The sequence below is a fragment of the Bufo gargarizans genome, chromosome 3, assembly GCF_014858855.1.
Source record: "Bufo gargarizans isolate SCDJY-AF-19 chromosome 3, ASM1485885v1, whole genome shotgun sequence".
NCBI classification, from domain to species: Eukaryota; Metazoa; Chordata; class Amphibia; order Anura; family Bufonidae; genus Bufo; species Bufo gargarizans.
In genome coordinates, this window is record NC_058082.1 from 566,756,944 (window position 1) to 566,774,635 (window position 17,692).

The window sequence follows — 17,692 nt, forward strand, 5'->3', positions numbered from 1 at the left end:
CATTCTAGGGGAGTGACGCTCTTGTTCCATAGGAGCTTGAGATGTGAGATTCACCACTCCATGATTGACCCAGGAGGTCAATACATTTTCTTATTTGCTCATGTCGACTGTGTCCCATATGTGATCGTCAACCTGTATAACTCACCCCCTGCCTCTGTCTCTCTATTGCAGTCAGTTGTGGGCTTTGTAACTCACTATCCCAATGCTCGATTATTATGTATGGGGGACTTTAATCAGGTCATGAGCGAGGACATGGACAGATTTAGAAGCAGGTCTGATCGCCTGGGGACGGGTAGTGAAGATACGCCCCTTGCTAGGATTTCTCAGGAGATGGGGTGGATAGACATGTGGAGGGTTAGGAACCCGAATCTCAGAGAATACTCCTGTTTCACGCCCTCTCGGGGCGCCCTCTCTAGAATTGATTACCTATTCGGCAATCCCACAGCCTACACTGATTTGGTAGACATCCGGTATGGACCGCAAGGCCCCTCCGATCATGCTCCGGTATTGGCTGAGCTGGAACCCTCTAACTCTCCCGGAATAGGCAGTAAACTGCGCATCCACCCTTTCTGGCTCACTCTATTTGGCCCATCGGACAGGGTTCCTGATCAGCTAAAGGTGTTCTTTGAAGCCCAGGATGCCTCCACTGATCCCTTACTACTTTGGGAGACACTGAAGGCGTACCTCAGAGGTTGCCTTAAGTCTTCCATTTCATATGTCAAGAGGGAAGCGCAGCGTAAAGAGGAAGAATTACTTGCGAGCTGTAAGGAAGCAGAGAGGATATTTGTTGAGTCCCCCACGGAAGAACATAGTGGGGAGTGGATGACCAAAGGTAGACAATATACCATGCATTTGGAGGAGAAGAGCAAAAGGAAACTCTTTTTCCTTAAGCAGCAGGCGTTTGAGGCGGGCAATCAGGCAGGGAAGTTGCTGGCCCATATAGCGCGGGCTAACACTATGGCTCCACCAGTACTCCGTCTTAGGGAGACTGATGGTCGCATAGTGGAAACGGTTTGTGATATATTAAAATGTCTTCACGCTTTCTATGCGGACCTATATAAGTCTGCGGCAAACTATACCGAGCAGGACCTGGAGGCGTACCTCACTGAGGTCACCTATCCCCGACTTAGCGATCTGGATAGGGGTATTATGGAAGAGGACATTACTTTGGAGGAAGTGGAGAGAGCCATTTCGGACCTCCCCTCGGGGAAGGCTCCGGGTCCTGATGGCATCCCGGTGGAAGTGTACGCTAGGTATAAGGAGGTACTGGCGCCACGGTTGGTGAGGTTATATGGGGCGGTACACTCCGGCGGATCGTTGCCAGATTCTATGTATGATGCTTCCATTGTTTTGATTTTGAAGCCTGGCAAGGACCTGCTGGACTGTGGATCTTATCGTCCAATCTCGTTACTGAACTTGGATTATACAATCCTGACTAGGATATTAGCCAACAGACTCAATAAGGCGATAACCTCGGTGATTCACTCTGATCAATCAGGATTTATGCCGGGAAGATCCACTTCGGATAATATCAGGAGAACGCAGGTGGTTGCGCAAATAGGCTCTGCTGGGAAGGAAAGGTGGGCCTTGGCCTCTCTGGACACGGCCAAAGCTTGATAGCTGTGCTGAGGAGCTTTGGATTTGGCCCCAAGTTTACTAAATGGATCACTATACTCTATAATAACCCCTCTGCAAGTATTCAGCTCAATGGCTCTCACTCCGAAAAGATCTCTTTGCGTAGGGGTACCAGGCAGGGCTGCCCGCTCTCACCTCTATTGTTTGCAATTGCGATAGAACACTTGGCAATCAGAATTAGGCAGGACCCAGTGTACGCAGGGGTGTCAATGGGCTGTGGGGAGGAGAGAATAGGACTGTACGCGGATGACCTGATACTATTTATGTCTAGTCCGGAGGTGTCCCTGCCAAGGGCGATTGAGGTAATTGCGCTGTTTGGAAGTTATTCCGGACTACACATAAACTGGGGTAAGTCTGCCATCATGCCTCTGTGGGATCACGACTGGGCGGACTACCATCATAACCTTCCGGTAGTTGATAGATTCAAATATCTTGGGGTGGTGATCACTAGAGCACCGCAACTCTCCTATGATCTGAATGTCGAGCCCCTGGAAATTCTTTTTCAGGATAAAATGAAAACATGGGAGTCCCTCCCATTGTCTGTTATGGGCAGGCTGAACTTGGTGAAAATGGTTCTGTTACCTAAAGGTTTATATGTATTGTCTCACGCCTGTACACCGATTCCCCAGAGCTTCTTTAAACGCATACATTCCTTGGTCGCTGCTTTTGTCTGGGGGAAGGCTAGAAGGAAGCTCTCGCTCCCGGTCCTTCAGAGGTCGAAGTTGCAAGGTGGCGCTGCCCTGCCTGATTTCTTTCTCTATTTTATCGCCAGTCAGCTGAGATTTCTGAGGAGCTGGGTTACTGAGACCTCAAGGCCCAATGCGGAATACTATCTGCATGAATATATTCAGGTTACTACATTATGGCCTGTGCTGGAAGGGATGGGACGCCTACAAAAAGCTACTCTCCCGCTACACAAGCTAGCCCATCAGACATGGCAGGCTTCCAAGCTGAATGCATATAAAGATCTCCCTTGCGACATCCCCATCTGGGATAACTGTATGTTTCCTCACCTGTTGGGATTAGAGGGGGCAGGGGAGTGGAGAAGACATGGGATTCAAGCGTTGGGGGACATATATGAGGATAGTAAGCTACTCACATTCTCGCAAATCCAGGACAAATTCCTAGTACCAAGCACCCTGTTTTATAGGTACCTCCAGTTGCAACACGCGCTTCAGACCCAGTTTACAGGCGGTGGTAGAAGTATATCCAAGTATCCCATCATGGGAATACTGAGGTCTCAAGGCCCTAGGGGGATCGTGTCGGCCCTCTATACTCACTTGCTTGACTGCCGTATGCTGGTGACCCCGCTGGTTGTAGAGGATAGGTGGAAGGGGCTTATACCCTCCTTGACCTCTGAGGAGTGGGAGGAGGCTTTATTGGCACCTACTAGAGTGTCTCCCTCTATAAACAACAGGATGACGCAGCTCTTCATCTTGCAATACAGCTATTTAACTCCCACCAGGCTTCACAAGATGGGCAGGGTGGACAGCTCCAGGTGTCACAGGTGCAGTGTGGAGGGTGCAGACTTTTGGCACTTGATGTGGGACTGTTCATACATCCGTCAGTATTGGGTATCTGTACTGGAGACTCTCAGGGCCCTGGTGCCTCCAACACTGCAGCTGTGTCCCAAAATGTGCATCCTAGGTATAGTAGACGAAGAATCTTGGTCACACTATCATAAGATCTTCCTGGAAAGAACACTGTTTATGGCCAGAAAGGCAATCGCCCTGCGTTGGATGGGGGACATTCCCCCCTCCAGGGGTCAATGGCTTTCCCTAGTGAACACCGCGGTATCTATGGAGAATATAGTCTACAAGCATAGGGGATGCCCGCAAAAGTTTGACAGGGTATGGGGGGGCCTGGTGCTCGTCCTCACTCACCATGCACGACTCGAGCCGGTACCCGGTGGCCGACGGTTCTCGATAGCCTCTCTATGGGCATGCACTTGGGCTTGAGAGACAGCTCTGTCTGACCTTCTTAGGCCCACAGTATTGGCCTATATTTGTTATATACCCGCATGTTTCTGTACCTCGACAACACAGTCTGTGTTGATATTCTGCATATTGTGCTCTGACGACCACAGTTGATCAAATATGTCCGTAGTCTTCACTGTGCACTGCATTTGCTTTTATGTATGGCCCCTGCGAGGGTCACTGTGATTTTCTATGTGCCATGCTTGTCATGTTACTTTGCAATAAAACGAGTAAAAAAAAAAAGTAATTTACCCAAAGGAAATTTTAGATGTGGTAGTTGCTCATTTTGCCACCATAACTCCCTTAAAAAATGCATTGAATTTGCAGGGATCCAGCACAGGGTCAACACCTTTATCAAGGAGCACATACAGTCATGTGAAAAAATTAGGACACCCTTTGAAAGCATGTGGTTTTTTGTAACATTTTTAATAAAAGGTTATTTCATCTCCGTTTCAACAATACAGAGAGATTAAAGTAATCCGACTAAACAAAGAAAACTGAAGAAAAGTCTTTTCAAGATCTTCTGTAAATGTCATTCTACAAAAATGCCTATTCTAACTGAGGAAAAAGATAGGACACCCTCACATGTATTCCCTCTTAAATTGGCTCAGATCTCACACAGGTATATCACACCAGGTGCACATAATTAGTAGATCGTTACTCTGCATGTTGAATGAGGCTTGCCCTATTTAAACCTCAGACATTTAGTTTGGTGTGCTCCTGACTGTTGAAGTGAGAGTGAGCACCATGGTGAGCGCAAAAGAGCTGTCAGAGGACTTCAGAAAAAAGATTGTAGCAGCCTATGAGTCTGGGAAGGGATTTAAAAAGATCTCAAAAGATTTTGAAATCAGCCATTCCACTGTCCGGAAGATAGTCTACAAGTGGAGGGCTTTCAAAACAACTGCCAACATGCCCAGGACTGGTCGCCCCAGCAAGTCCACCCCAAGAGCAGACCGCAAGATGCTAAAAGAGGTCTCCAAAAACCCTAAAGTGTCATCTCGAGAACTACAGCAGGCTCTGGCTACTGTTGATGTAGAAGTACATGCCTCTACAATCAGAAAGAGACTGTACAAGTTTAACTTGCATGGGAGGTGTGCAAGGAGGAAACCTTTGCTTTCCAAGAGAAACATCGAGGCCAGACTGACATTTGCCAGATATAAAGTTGACAAAGACCAGGACTTCTGGAATAATGTTCTTTGGACAGATGAGTCCAAAATTGAATTATTTGGACACAACAGCAGAGGACATGTTTGGCGTAAACCAAACACAGCATTCCAAGAAAAGAACCTCACACCAACTGTGAAGCATGGAGGTGGAAGTGTCATGGTTTGGGGCTGCTTTGCTGCAGCAGGACCTGGTCAGCTCACCATCATAGAATCCACGATGAATTCTACTGTGTATCAGAAGGTGCTTGAAGAACATGTGAGACCATCAGTTAGAAAATTAAAGCTGAAGCGGAACTGAACCATGCAACATGACAATGACCCAAAACATACTAGTAAATCAACCAAAGATTGGCTGAAAAAGAAGAAATGGAGAGTCCTGGAATGGCCAAGTCAAAGTCCAGATTTGAATCCCATTGAGATGCTGTGGGGTGACTTGAAAAGGGCTGTACGTGCAAGAAACCCCTCAAACATCTCACAGCTGAAAAAGTTCTGCATTGAGGAGTGGGGTAAAATTTCCTCAGACCGATGTCGAAGACTGGTAGATGGCTACAAGAACCGTCTCACTGCAGTTATTTCAGCCAAAGGAGGTAACACTCGCTATTAGGGGCAAGGGTGTCCTATCTTTTTCCTCAGTTAGAATAGGCATTTTTGTAGAATGACATTTACAGAAGATCTTGAAAAGACTTTTCTTCAGTTTTCTTTGTTTAGTCGGATTACTTTAATCTCTCTGTATTGTTGAAACGGAGATGAAATAACCTTTTATTAAAAATGTTACAAAAAACCACATGCTTTCAACGGGTGTCCTAATTTTTTCACATGACTGTATGTGGTGTATGTACTACTGTGCCCCTGCGGACGATTTTATATTGGTAAGACCATAAGGTGTCTCTTTGAAAGATTTAGGGAACACTTGAACTCGGTCAGAACAGGGAAGGGGTGTCCGGGGTTTATTCAGCATGTCAGAGAGGCTCATGGTGGCGACATTAGCTGTATTTCATTCTCCGGTTTAGAGACCGTACCTGCTCCTCTGCAGGGGGGGGTAGACATCGCCTCCTCCTGCAGAGGGAAGCTAGGTGGATTGTACGTACACAAGCCCTGGGAGAACTGGGATTAAATGACAGAAATGACCATAGCCCGTTCCTGTGAAAAGATTCCTAGAATCATGTTTATTTATGTGTGTTTTCTGTATCTGTACTTGTCCCTAATCAGTTGCTTGTTCATTGTTTTTATATGTTGAACACATCCCCTTTGGCACGGGTGCGGACTGATTTGTCCATTTCTCTGATGACAGCCCGCACCAGAGTTTAAAAGGAATGCTGGCGCAAGCACGCATTGACGCACAGCCTGATGAAGCGCATGTAGCGCGAAACGGCCGCCGCTGTTTGATGCCTGCTCTTGAATTGTCCGCCCCCTGCCTTACTTCACTTTGAATAAAGCTGCCGCTTTTGATCGCATATGGGTGAGTGCCTGTCACGGACGGTGTACAGGAAACAAGACAAAGCAACATGCATGTATGACTGAGTGGATCCAAAGCTAAGGAACCAAAAGGGAGACCCCTGCACAAGACCTGAGACTTTCCCTGGCTGCTCAGCCTATGCAAAGATCCCAGAGGTGGATGGTTGCATATCCACGTACCTCGACTATATAACCCCTGAACACCCTACAATAGTGAGGGGACACGACCACCGGCTCCCTACACCAGACACGGAGGGAGTCAGGGTCACCTGGGATCCAGCAAACAGAAAATAACAGATAAATGTTCAGCACTTAACTTTGTAGCAGACTGGAAAACAAGATCAGCATGCACACACACTCCAGGAAGTAGTATAAGCCGCCCAGTAATGCATTATGGGGCGGAATTTAAAGGGATGCAATCAGTCCAACTCCATGACAGCTGAGAGAGGCTAACGAGATGAGGAACTGAACAGCACAACAAAGAGAACTCAAGCGGGAGGTTCTGAAAGGCCTCTGTCAGAGCTTCTCAGCTGTCTGGTTGTGACAGTACCCCTCCCTCTACGAGTGGACTCCGGACACTCAGAGCCCACCTTCTCAGGATGGGACCTATGGAAAGCCCTGATGAGACGAGAGGCCTTAATGTAGGTCACTGGGACCCACATCCTCTCCTCAGGACCATAACCCTCCCAATGAACAAGGTACTGAAGAGAACCGTGGACAAGACGAGAATCCACAATCCTAGAGACCTGAAATTCAAGATTCCAATCAACCATAATCGGAGGAGGAGGCAAAGGCGAGGGTACAATGGGTTGAACATAAGGTTTCAATAAGGACTTATGAAAAACATTATGGATCTTCCAAGTCTGAGGAAGATCAAGACGGTAGGCAACAGGATTGATGACAGACAGGATTTTGTAAGGCCCAATAAACCTAGGACCCAACTTCCAGGAGGGAACCTTCAATTTGATATTCTTGGTAGACAACCACACCAGATCACCAACATTCAGGTCCGGACCAAGCACACGTCTCTTATCTGCCACACGCTTATATCTCTCACTCATGCTCTTTAGATTATCCTGAATCTTTTGCCAAATAGATGACAAAGACGAGGAGAATCTGTCCTCATCAGGTAAACCAGAAGACCCTCTCCCGAGAAAGTCCCAAACTGCGGATGAAACCCATATGCACCAAAAAATGGTGACTTATCAGAGGACTCCTGACGACGGTTATTTAAAGCAAACTCAGCAAGGGACAAAAAAGAACACCAATCCTCCTGATTCTCCGCCACAAAACAGCGCAGATATGTCTCCAGATTCTGATTGACGCGCTCTGTCTGGCCATTCGACTGCGGGTGGAAAGCAGAAGAGAATGACAACCGAAACCCCAAGCGAGAACAGAAAGCCTTCCAGAATCTGGAAACAAACTGTGTGCCCCTATCAGAGACTATGTCTGAAGGAATACCGTGCAATTTGACAATGTGATCAATAAATGCCTGCGCCAGCGTCTTAGCATTGGGCAAACCAGGAAAAGGGATGAAATGCACCATTTTGCTAAAACGGTCCACCACCACCAGAATCACAGTCTTCCCCGAGGAACGAGGCAGGTCCGTTATAAAGTCCATGGACAGATGTGTCCAAGGACGGGAAGGAATGGGTAAGGGAAGGAGAGGACCTGATGGCCAGTGAATGAGGGACTTTGGCACGAGCGCAAGTCTCGCAGGCTGCCACAAAACCCTCAACCGACTTACGAAGCGCAGGCCACCAGAATCTCCGAGCGATGAGATCCACTGTGGCTCTTGCCCCCGGGTGCCCAGCAAGGACCGTATCGTGGTGTTCCTTAAAAATCTTGTGTCTTAAAGCGAGAGGCACAAACAACCTCCCAGGAGGACAAAGATCAGGAGCCAATGACTGGGCTGCCTGCACCTCTGCCTCCAATTCAGAAAAGAGAGCAGAGACCACCACACCTTCAGCCAAAATGGGACCCGGGTCTTCAAAATTCCCGCCTCCCGGAAAACAACGTGACAGGGCATCTGCCTTCACATTCTTAACTCCAGGGCGGAACGTGACCACAAAATTAAACCTAGAAAAGAACAAAGACCATCTGGCCTGTCTCGGGTTCAGACGCTTGGCTGACTCCAAGTAGGCCAGATTTTTATGGTCAGTAAATACGGTAATAGGGTGTCTGGCTCCCTCTAGCCAATGGCGCCATTCCTCAAAAGCCAACTTGATGGCCAACAATTCTCTATCTCCCACATCGTAATTTCTCTCTGCGGAGGAGAGTTTTTTCGAGAAAAAGGCACACGGTCGCCATTTGGCAGGAGAGGAACCCTGAGACAAGACCGCCCCCACACCCACCTCAGAAGCATCAACCTCGACTATGAAGGGTAAAGAAATATCAGGTTGCACCAAGATAGGAGCGGAAGCAAAACTCTCCTTGATATTAGAAAAAGCCTTATGCGCCTCTACTGACCAAGAAGAAAAATCTACCCCCTTTCTGGTCATATCAGTGAGTGGTTTAACAATAGAGGAATAATTCAAAATAAACTTCCTGTAATAATTGGCAAAGCCCAAAAACCGCATCAGTGCCTTCTGATTCTCAGGAAGCTCCCAATAAAGCACAGCGCGGACCTTCTCGGGGTCCATGCGAAAACCAGAAGCGGAGAGAAGAAACCCCAGAAATTGAATTTCTGGAACCGCAAACACACATTTTTCCAGTTTCGCATATAATTTATTCTCCCGCAGGATGAGCAAGACCTGACGTAAGTGTTCCTTATGAGTTTTGAAATCAGGAGAAAAAATCAAAATGTCATCCAAATACACTAATACAAATTTTCCAATCAAATGATAAAAAATGCTGTTCACGAAATGCTGAAAAACGGCTGGGGCATTCATCAAACCAAAAGGCATAACCAAATTCTCAAAATGCCCTCAGGGGTAGAGTTGAGCGAACACCTGGATGTTCGGGTTCGAGAAGTTCGGCCGAACTTCCCGAAAATGTTCGGGTTCGGGATCCGAACCCGATCCGAACTTCGTCCCGAACCCGAACCCCATTGAAGTCAATGGGGACCCAAACTTTTTGGCACTAAAAAGGCTGTAAAACAGCCCAGGAAAGGGCTAGAGGGCTGCAAAAGGCAGCAACATGTAGGTAAATCTCCTGCAAACAAATGTGGATAGGGAAATGAATTAAAATAAAAATTAAATAAATAAAAATTAACCAAAATCAATTGGAGAGAGGTCCCATAGCAGAGAATCTGGCTTCCCGTCACCCACCACTGGAACAGTCCATTCTCAGATATTTAGGCCCCGGAACCCAGGCAGAGGAGAGAGGTCCCGTAACAGAGAATCTGGCTTCATGTCAGCAGAGAATTAGTCTGCATGTCATAGCAGAGAATCAGGCTTCACGTCAGCCACCACTGCAACAGTCCATTGGCATATATTTAGGCCCAGCACCCAGGCAGAGGAGGGAGGTCCCGTAACAGACAATCTGGCTTCATGTCAGCAGAGAATCAGTCTTCATGTCATAGCAGAGAATCAGGCTTCACGTCACCCACCACTGTAAGAGTCCATTTTCATAAATTTAGGCCCAGCACCCAGGCAGAGGAGAGAGGTCCCGTAACAGAGGATCTGGCTTCATGTCAGCAGAGAATTAGTCTGCATGTCATAGCAGAGAATGAGGCTTCACGTCAGCCACCACTGCAACAGTCCATTGGCATATATTTAGGCCCAGCACCCAGGCAGAGGAGAGAGGTCCCGTAACAGACAATCTGGCTTCATGTCAGCAGAGAATCAGTCTGCATGTCATAGCAGAGAATCAGGCTTCACGTCACCCACCACTGCAACAGTCCATTGTCATAAATTTAGGCCCAGCACCCAGGCAGAGGAGAGAGGTCTCGTAACAGACAATCTGGCTTCATGTCAGCAGAGAATCAGTCTTCATGTCATAGCAGAGAATCAGGCTTCACGTCACCCACCACTGTAAGAGTCCATTTTCATAAATTTAGGCCCAGCACCCAGGCAGAGGAGAGAGGTCCCGTAACAGAGGATCTGGCTTCATGTCAGCAGAGAATTAGTCTGCATGTCATAGCAGAGAATGAGGCTTCACGTCAGCCACCACTGCAACAGTCCATTGGCATATATTTAGGCCCAGCACCCAGGCAGAGGAGAGAGGTCCCGTAACAGACAATCTGGCTTCATGTCAGCAGAGAATCAGTCTGCATGTCATAGCAGAGAATCAGGCTTCACGTCAGCCACCACTGCAACAGTCCATTGGCATATATTTAGGCCCAGCACACAGGCAGAGGAGAGAGGTCCCGTAACAGAGGATCTGGCTTCATGTCAGCAGAGAATCAGTCTTCATGTCATAGCAGAGAATCAGGCTTCACGTCACCCACCACTGTAAGAGTCCATTTTCATAAATTTAGGCCCAGCACCCAGGCAGAGGAGAGAGGTCCCGTAACAGACAATCTGGCTTCATGTCAGCAGAGAATCATTCTGCATGTCATAGCAGAGAATCAGGCTTCACGTCACCCAACATTGGAACAGTCCATTGGCATATATTTAGGCCCCGGCACCCAGGCAGAGGAGAGGTTCATTCAACTTTGGGTAGCCTCGCAATATAATGGTAAAATGAAAATAAAAATAGGATTGAATGAGGAAGTGCCCTGGAGTCCAATAATATATGGTTATGGGGAGGTAGTTAATGTCTAATCTGGACAAGGGACGGACAGGTCCTGTGGGATCCATGCCTGGTTCATTTTTATGAACGTCAGCTTGTCCACATTGGCTGTAGACAGGCGGCTGCGTTTGTCTGTAATGACGCCCCCTGCCGTGCTGAATACACGTTCAGACAAAACGCTGGCCGCCGGGCAGGCCAGCACCTCCAAGGCATAAAAGGCTAGCTCTGGCCACGTGGACAATTTAGAGACCCAGAAGTTGAATGGGGCCGAACCATCAGTCAGTACGTGGAGGGGTGTGCACACGTACTGTTCCACCATGTTAGTGAAATGTTGCCTCCTGCTAACACGTTGCGTATCAGGTGGTGGTGCAGTTAGCTGTGGCGTGTTGACAAAAGTTTTCCACATCTCTGCCATTCTAACCCTGCCCTCAGAGGAGCTGGCCGTGACACAGCTGCCTTGGCGACCTCTTGCTCCTCCTCTGCCTTGGCCTTGGGCTTCCACTTGTTCCCCTGTGACATTTGGGAATGCTCTCAGTAGCGCGTCTATCAACGTGCGCTTGTACTCGCGCATCTTCCTATCACACTCCAGTGCAGGAAGTAAGGTGGGCACATTGTCTTTGTAGCGTGGATCCAGCAGGGTGGCAACCCAGTAGTCCGCACAGGTTAAAATGTGGGCAACTCTGCTGTCGTTGCGCAGGCACTGCAGCATGTAGTCGCTCATGTGTGCCAGGCTGCCCAGGGGTAAGGACAAGCTGTCCTCTGTGGGAGGCGTATCGTCATCGTCCTGCCTTTCACCCCAGCCACGCACCAGTGATGGACCCGAGCTGCGTTGGGTGCCACCCCGCTGTGACCATGCTTCATCCTCATCCTCCTCCACCTCCTCCTCATCCTCGTCCTCCTCGTCCTCCAGTAGTGGGCCCTGGCTGGCCACATTTGTACCTGGCCTCTGCTGTTGCCAAAAACCTCCCTCTGAGTCACTTCAAAGAGACTGGCCTGAAAGTGCTAAAAATGACCCCTCTTCCTCCTCCTCCTCCTCCTCCTCCTGGGCCACCTCCTCTTGCATCATCGCCCTAAGTGTTTTCTCAAGGAGACATAGAAGTGGTATTGTAACGCTGATAACGGCGTCATCGCCACTGGCCATGTTGGTGGAGTACTCGAAACAGCGCAACAGGGCACACAGGTCTCGCATGGAGGCCCAGTCATTGGTGGTGAAGTGGTGCTGTTCTGTAGTGCGACTGACCCGTGCGTGCTGCAGCTGAAACTCCACTATGGCCTGCTGCTGCTCGCACAGTCTGTCCAGCATGTGCAAGGTGGAGTTCCACCTGGTGGGCACATCGCATATGAGGCGGTGAGCGAGAAGGCCGAAGTTACGCTGTAGCGCAGACAGGCGAGCAGCGGCAGGATGTGAACGCCGGAAGCGCGAACAGACGGCCCGCACTTTATGCAGCAGCTCTGACATGTCGGGGTAGTTGTGTATGAACTTCTGCACCACCAAATTCAGCACATGCGCCAAGCAAGGGATGTGCGTCAAATTGGCTAGTCCCAGAGCTGCAATGAGATTTCGCCCATTATCACACACCACCAGGCCGGGCTTGAGGCTCACCGGCAGCAACCACTCGTCGGTCTGTTGTTCTATACCCCGCCACAACTCCTGTGCGGTGTGGGGCCTGTCCCCCAAACATATGAGTTTCAGAATGGCCTGCTGACGTTTACCCCGGGCTGTGCTGAATTTGGTGGTGAAGGTGTGTGGCTGACTGGATGAGCAGGTGGAAGAAGAGGAGGAGGAAGCCGGGTAGCAGGAGGTGGCAAAAGGAGGCAAAGAATGTTGCCCTGTGATCCTTGGCGGCGGAAGGACGTGCGCCAAACAGCTCTCCGCCTGGGGCCCAGCTGCCACTACATTTACCCAGTGTGCAGTTAGGGAGATATAGCGTCCCTGGCCGTGCTTACTGGTCCACGTATCTGTGGTTAGGTGGACCTTGCTACAGATGGCGTTGCGCAGTGCACACTTGATTTTATCGGATACTTGGTTGTGCAGGGAAGGCACGGCTTTCTTGGAGAAGTAGTGGCGGCTGGGAACAACATACTGTGGGACAGCAAGCGACATGAGCTGTTTGAAGCTGTCTGTGTCCACCAGCCTGAATGACAGCATTTCATAGGCCAGTAGTTTAGAAATGCTGGCATTCAGGGCCAGGGATCGAGGGTGGCTAGGTGGGAATTTACGCTTTCTCTCAAATGTTTGTGAGATGGAGAGCTGAACGCTGTCGTGTGACATGGTGGAGATGCTTGGTGACGGAGGTGGTGGTGGTGTTGGTGGCACATCCCCTGTTTGCTGGGCGGCAGGTGCCAACGTTCCTCCAGAGGCGCAGGAAGAGGCCGAGGCGGCAGCAGCAGAAGAGGCCGAGGCGGCAGCAGCAGAAGAGGCCGAGGCGGCAGCGGCAGAAGAGGCCGAGGCGGCAGCGGCAGAAGAGGCCGAGGCGGCAGCAGCAGAAGAGGTAGCAGGGGGAGCCTGAGTGACTTCCTTGGTTTTAAGGTGTTTACTCCACTGCAGTCCATGCTTTGCATGCAGGTGCCTGGTCATGCAGGTTGTGCTAAGGTTCAGAACGTTAATGCCTCGCTTCAGGCTCTGATGGCACAGCGTGCAAACCACTCGGGTCTTGTCGTCAGCACATTGTTTGAAGAAGTGCCATGCCAGGGAACTCCTTGAAGCTGCCTTTGGGGTGCTCGGTCCCAGATGGCGGCGGTCAGTAGCAGGCGGAGTCTCTTGGCGGCGGGTGTTCTGCTTTTGCCCACTGCTCCCTCTTTTGCTATGCTGTTGGCTCGGTCTCACCACTGCCTCTTCCTCCGAACTGTGAAAGTCAGTGGCACGACCTTCATTCCATGTGGGGTCTAGGACCTCATCGTCCCCTGCATCGTCTTCCACCCAGTCTTGATCCCTGACCTCCTGTTCAGTCTGCACACTGCAGAAAGACGCAGCAGTTGGCACCTGTGTTTCGTCATCATCAGAGACTTGCTGAGGTGGTATTCCCATGTCCTCATCATCAGGAAACATAAGTGGTTGTGCGTCAGTGCATTCTATGTCTTCCACCGCTGGGGAAGGGCTGGGTGGATGCCCTTGGGAAACCCTGCCAGCGGAGTCTTCAAACAGCATAAGAGACTGCTGCATAACTTGAGGCTGAGACAGTTTCCCTGGTATGCATGGGGGTGATGTGACAGACTGATGGGCTTGGTTTTCAGGCGCCATCTGTGCGCTTTCTGCAGAAGACTGGGTGGGAGATAATGTGAACGTGCTGGATCCACTGTCGGCCACCCAATTGACTAATGCCTGTACCTGCTCAGGCCTTACCATCCTTAGAACGGCATTGGGCCCCACCATATATCGCTGTAAATTCTGGCGGCTACTGGGACCTGAGGTAGTTGGTTAACTAGGACGTGTGGCTGTGGCAGAACGGCCACGTCCTCTCCCAGCACCAGAGGGTCCACTAACACCACCACGACCATGTCCGCGTCCGCGTCCCTTACTAGATGTTTTCCTCATTGTTATCGTTCACCACAACAACAAAAATATTATTTGGCCCAATGTATTGTATTCAAATTCAGCTGAATATAAATTTGAGGCCTAGTATTTAGGCGCTGGGTGACAGGTATAGATTTACTGACAGAATTAGACTGGGATATGCACAGTAGCGTGTGTGTGAAGTTATTCTGAATGACCCTATGTGCACCTTGAATATTATATACCCTTTTAGGGATAGATTTCAAATAGCTCTGATACAGCAGAAACCACTAAATTAGGAAATTGCTAAATTGGGAATTGTATTTCAACCCAGAACAAAAAATGTGCTTTGACGGACACTAAATAACTTTCCCAGCCACAACAGGACAGCGGTAACGAGAGATTTAGCGGGATATAAATTTGAGGCCTAGTATTTAGGCGCTGGGTGACCGGTATGGATTTAGTGACATAATTAGACTGGGATATGGCCAAAAAATAACCACACTATTGCTGGTTAAATGCACTTGGTGACGGGCGCAGCTTGCCCCTGATGTAGTATATGGCCAAAAAATGAACAGACTATTGCTGGTTAAATGCACTTGGTGTCACAGCTTGACCAACCACACTACTGAGGGTTAAATGCACTTGGTGACGGGCGCAGCTTGCCCCTGATGTAGTATATGGCCAAAAAATGAACAGACTATTGCTGGTTAAATGCACTTGGTGTGATAGCTTCACCCTGATGTAGGCTTTAGCCAAAAAACAACCACACCATTGAGGGTTAAATGCACTTGGTGACAGGCGCAGCTTGCCCCTGATGTAGTATATGGCCAAAAAATGAACAGACTATTGCTGGTTAAATGCACTTGGTGACGGGCGCAGCTTGCCCCTGATGTAGTATATGGCCAAAAAATAAACAGACTATTGCTGGTTAAATGCACTTGGTGTGACAGCTTCACCCTGATGTAGGCTTTAGCCAAAAAACAACCACACCATTGTTGGTTAAATGCACTTGGTCGCAGCTTGTGCTGGCGCACCACAAGACACAAAATGGCCGCCGATCACCCCAGAAAAATGTGACTGACAAACGGTCTGGGCAGCCTAAAAACAGTGAGCAATTGAGGATCAGCAGCTCAATGATCCACAGCTGCAGATCGATCAGTTAATCAAGTCCTTTGGAGGAGTTAATCTGCCTAATCTCGCCCTACTGTCGCAGCCGCAACCTCTCCCTACGCTAATCAGAGCAGAGTGACGGGCGGCGCTATGTGACTCCAGCTTAAATAGAGGCTGGGTCACATGGTGCTCTGGCCAATCACAGCCATGCCAATAGTAGGCCTGGCTGTGATGGCCTCTTGGGGCAAGTAGTATGACGCTTGTTGATTGGCTGCTTTGCAGCCTTTCAAAAAGCGCCAAGAAAGCGTCACAAAAGCGCGAAGAAAGCGACGAACACCGAACCCGAACCCGGACTTTTACGAAAATGTCCGGGTTCGGGTCCGTGTCACGGACACCCCAAAATTCGGTACGAACCCGAACTATACAGTTCGAGTTCGCTCATCCCTACTCAGGGGTATTGAAGGCCGTCTTCCATTCGTCCCCTTCTCTGACCCTGACCAGGTTGTATGCCCCTCTTAGATCTAATTTGGAAAAGACTTTAGCCCCAACAACCTGGTTAAACAGGTCCGGGATCAGAGGAAGCGGATAAGGGTCACGAATTGTGATACTGTTCAGCTCCCTGAAATCCAGACAAGGTCTTAAAGAACCATCTTTTTTCTTAACAAAGAAAAAACCAGCGGCAACAGGTGACTTCGAGGGTCGTATGTGTCCTTTTCTCAGACTCTTAGAGATATAAGCACGCATAGCGACCCTTTCAGGTTGGGAAAGATTGTATAAACGAGATTTAGGCAGCTTGGCGCCTGGGATGAGATTAATAGGGCAATCGTACTCCCTGTGCGGGGGCAAATCCTGAACTCCACTCTCAGAAAACACATCCGAAAATTCAGAGAGAAAAGATGGTACAGTCTTAGTAGCAACCTCAGAAACAGATGTCGTGAGGCAATTCTCTCTGCAAAAGTCACTCCAACCATTTATTTGCCTCGCTTGCCAACAATGGTGGGGTTATGCTTAGTGAGCCAGGGCAGCCCCAACACCAGAGGAGTAGGCAAACCGCTAAGGACGAAACATGACACATCCTCAACATGAGCATCACTCACAATTAAACGGATATTGTGAACTATGCCCTTTAATGATTTCTGAGAAAGTGGAGCGGAATCAATAGCAAAAACAGGAATATCCTTTCCCAAAGTGCGCACCTGGAAACCATGAGTTATCGCAAATTGATTATCAATGAGATTGACCGCTGCTCCACTATCCACAAAAATCTCACAAAAAATGTTCTTGCTCTCTAGCGCCACCCTAGCCGGCAGGACAAAACGGGAACTACAAGCAAACGGAAAACCTTCAATTTCCGCCTCAACCCTGCCAATAGTAACAGACGGAACATTTTTAAAAGATTTTTTCCTGTTTGTTTCTTTATTACTCCCAGAAAACTGCCTGAATCTCCTATTGGGACAAATATTTGCCAAATGATTTATACCTCCACAACAAAAACAAACCTTCCCATGCGGGCTGAATCTTCTATTGTCAGAAGCAATCAACCCCAGCTGCATGGGCTCCTGCTCAGAAGGGGCTGACGGCGACTGACACCCCTGCGCACAGAATGGGACCGCTGGACTGTCCTGGGACTGAGTATGACAGGAAGGGGACATCTCTCCTCTCTCTCTAAGACGCCTGTCAATACGAACGGCCTGAGACATAGCAGAGTCCAAAGAAATAGGCCTCTCATGAAAGGCAAATGCATCTTTCAATCCCTCTGAAAGACCATGGCAAAATTGACTTCGGAGTGCAGCATCATTCCAACCAGTATCAACTGCCCATCTCCGAAGTTCTGAGCAGTATATCTCTGCGGATTATTTACCCTGGCATAACAGACGTAGTCTAGACTCAGCCAGAGCAATACGATCCGGATCATCATATATCTGACCCAGGGCTAAAAAGAATTCATCCACTGAACGGAGAGGCCGTGCCCCCTCCGGCAGCGAAAAGGCCCAGGACTGAGCGTTACCCCTGAGCAGCGATATAATGATCCCCACCCTCCGTTCCTCATCACCAGAGGAATGGGGAAGAAGGCGAAAATGGAGTTTGCAAGCCTCTCTAAAACGCACAAAATTCTCACTACCCCCCGGAAAACGTATCCGGGAGCGAGATCTTAGGCTCAGAACAAACTCCATGAACGC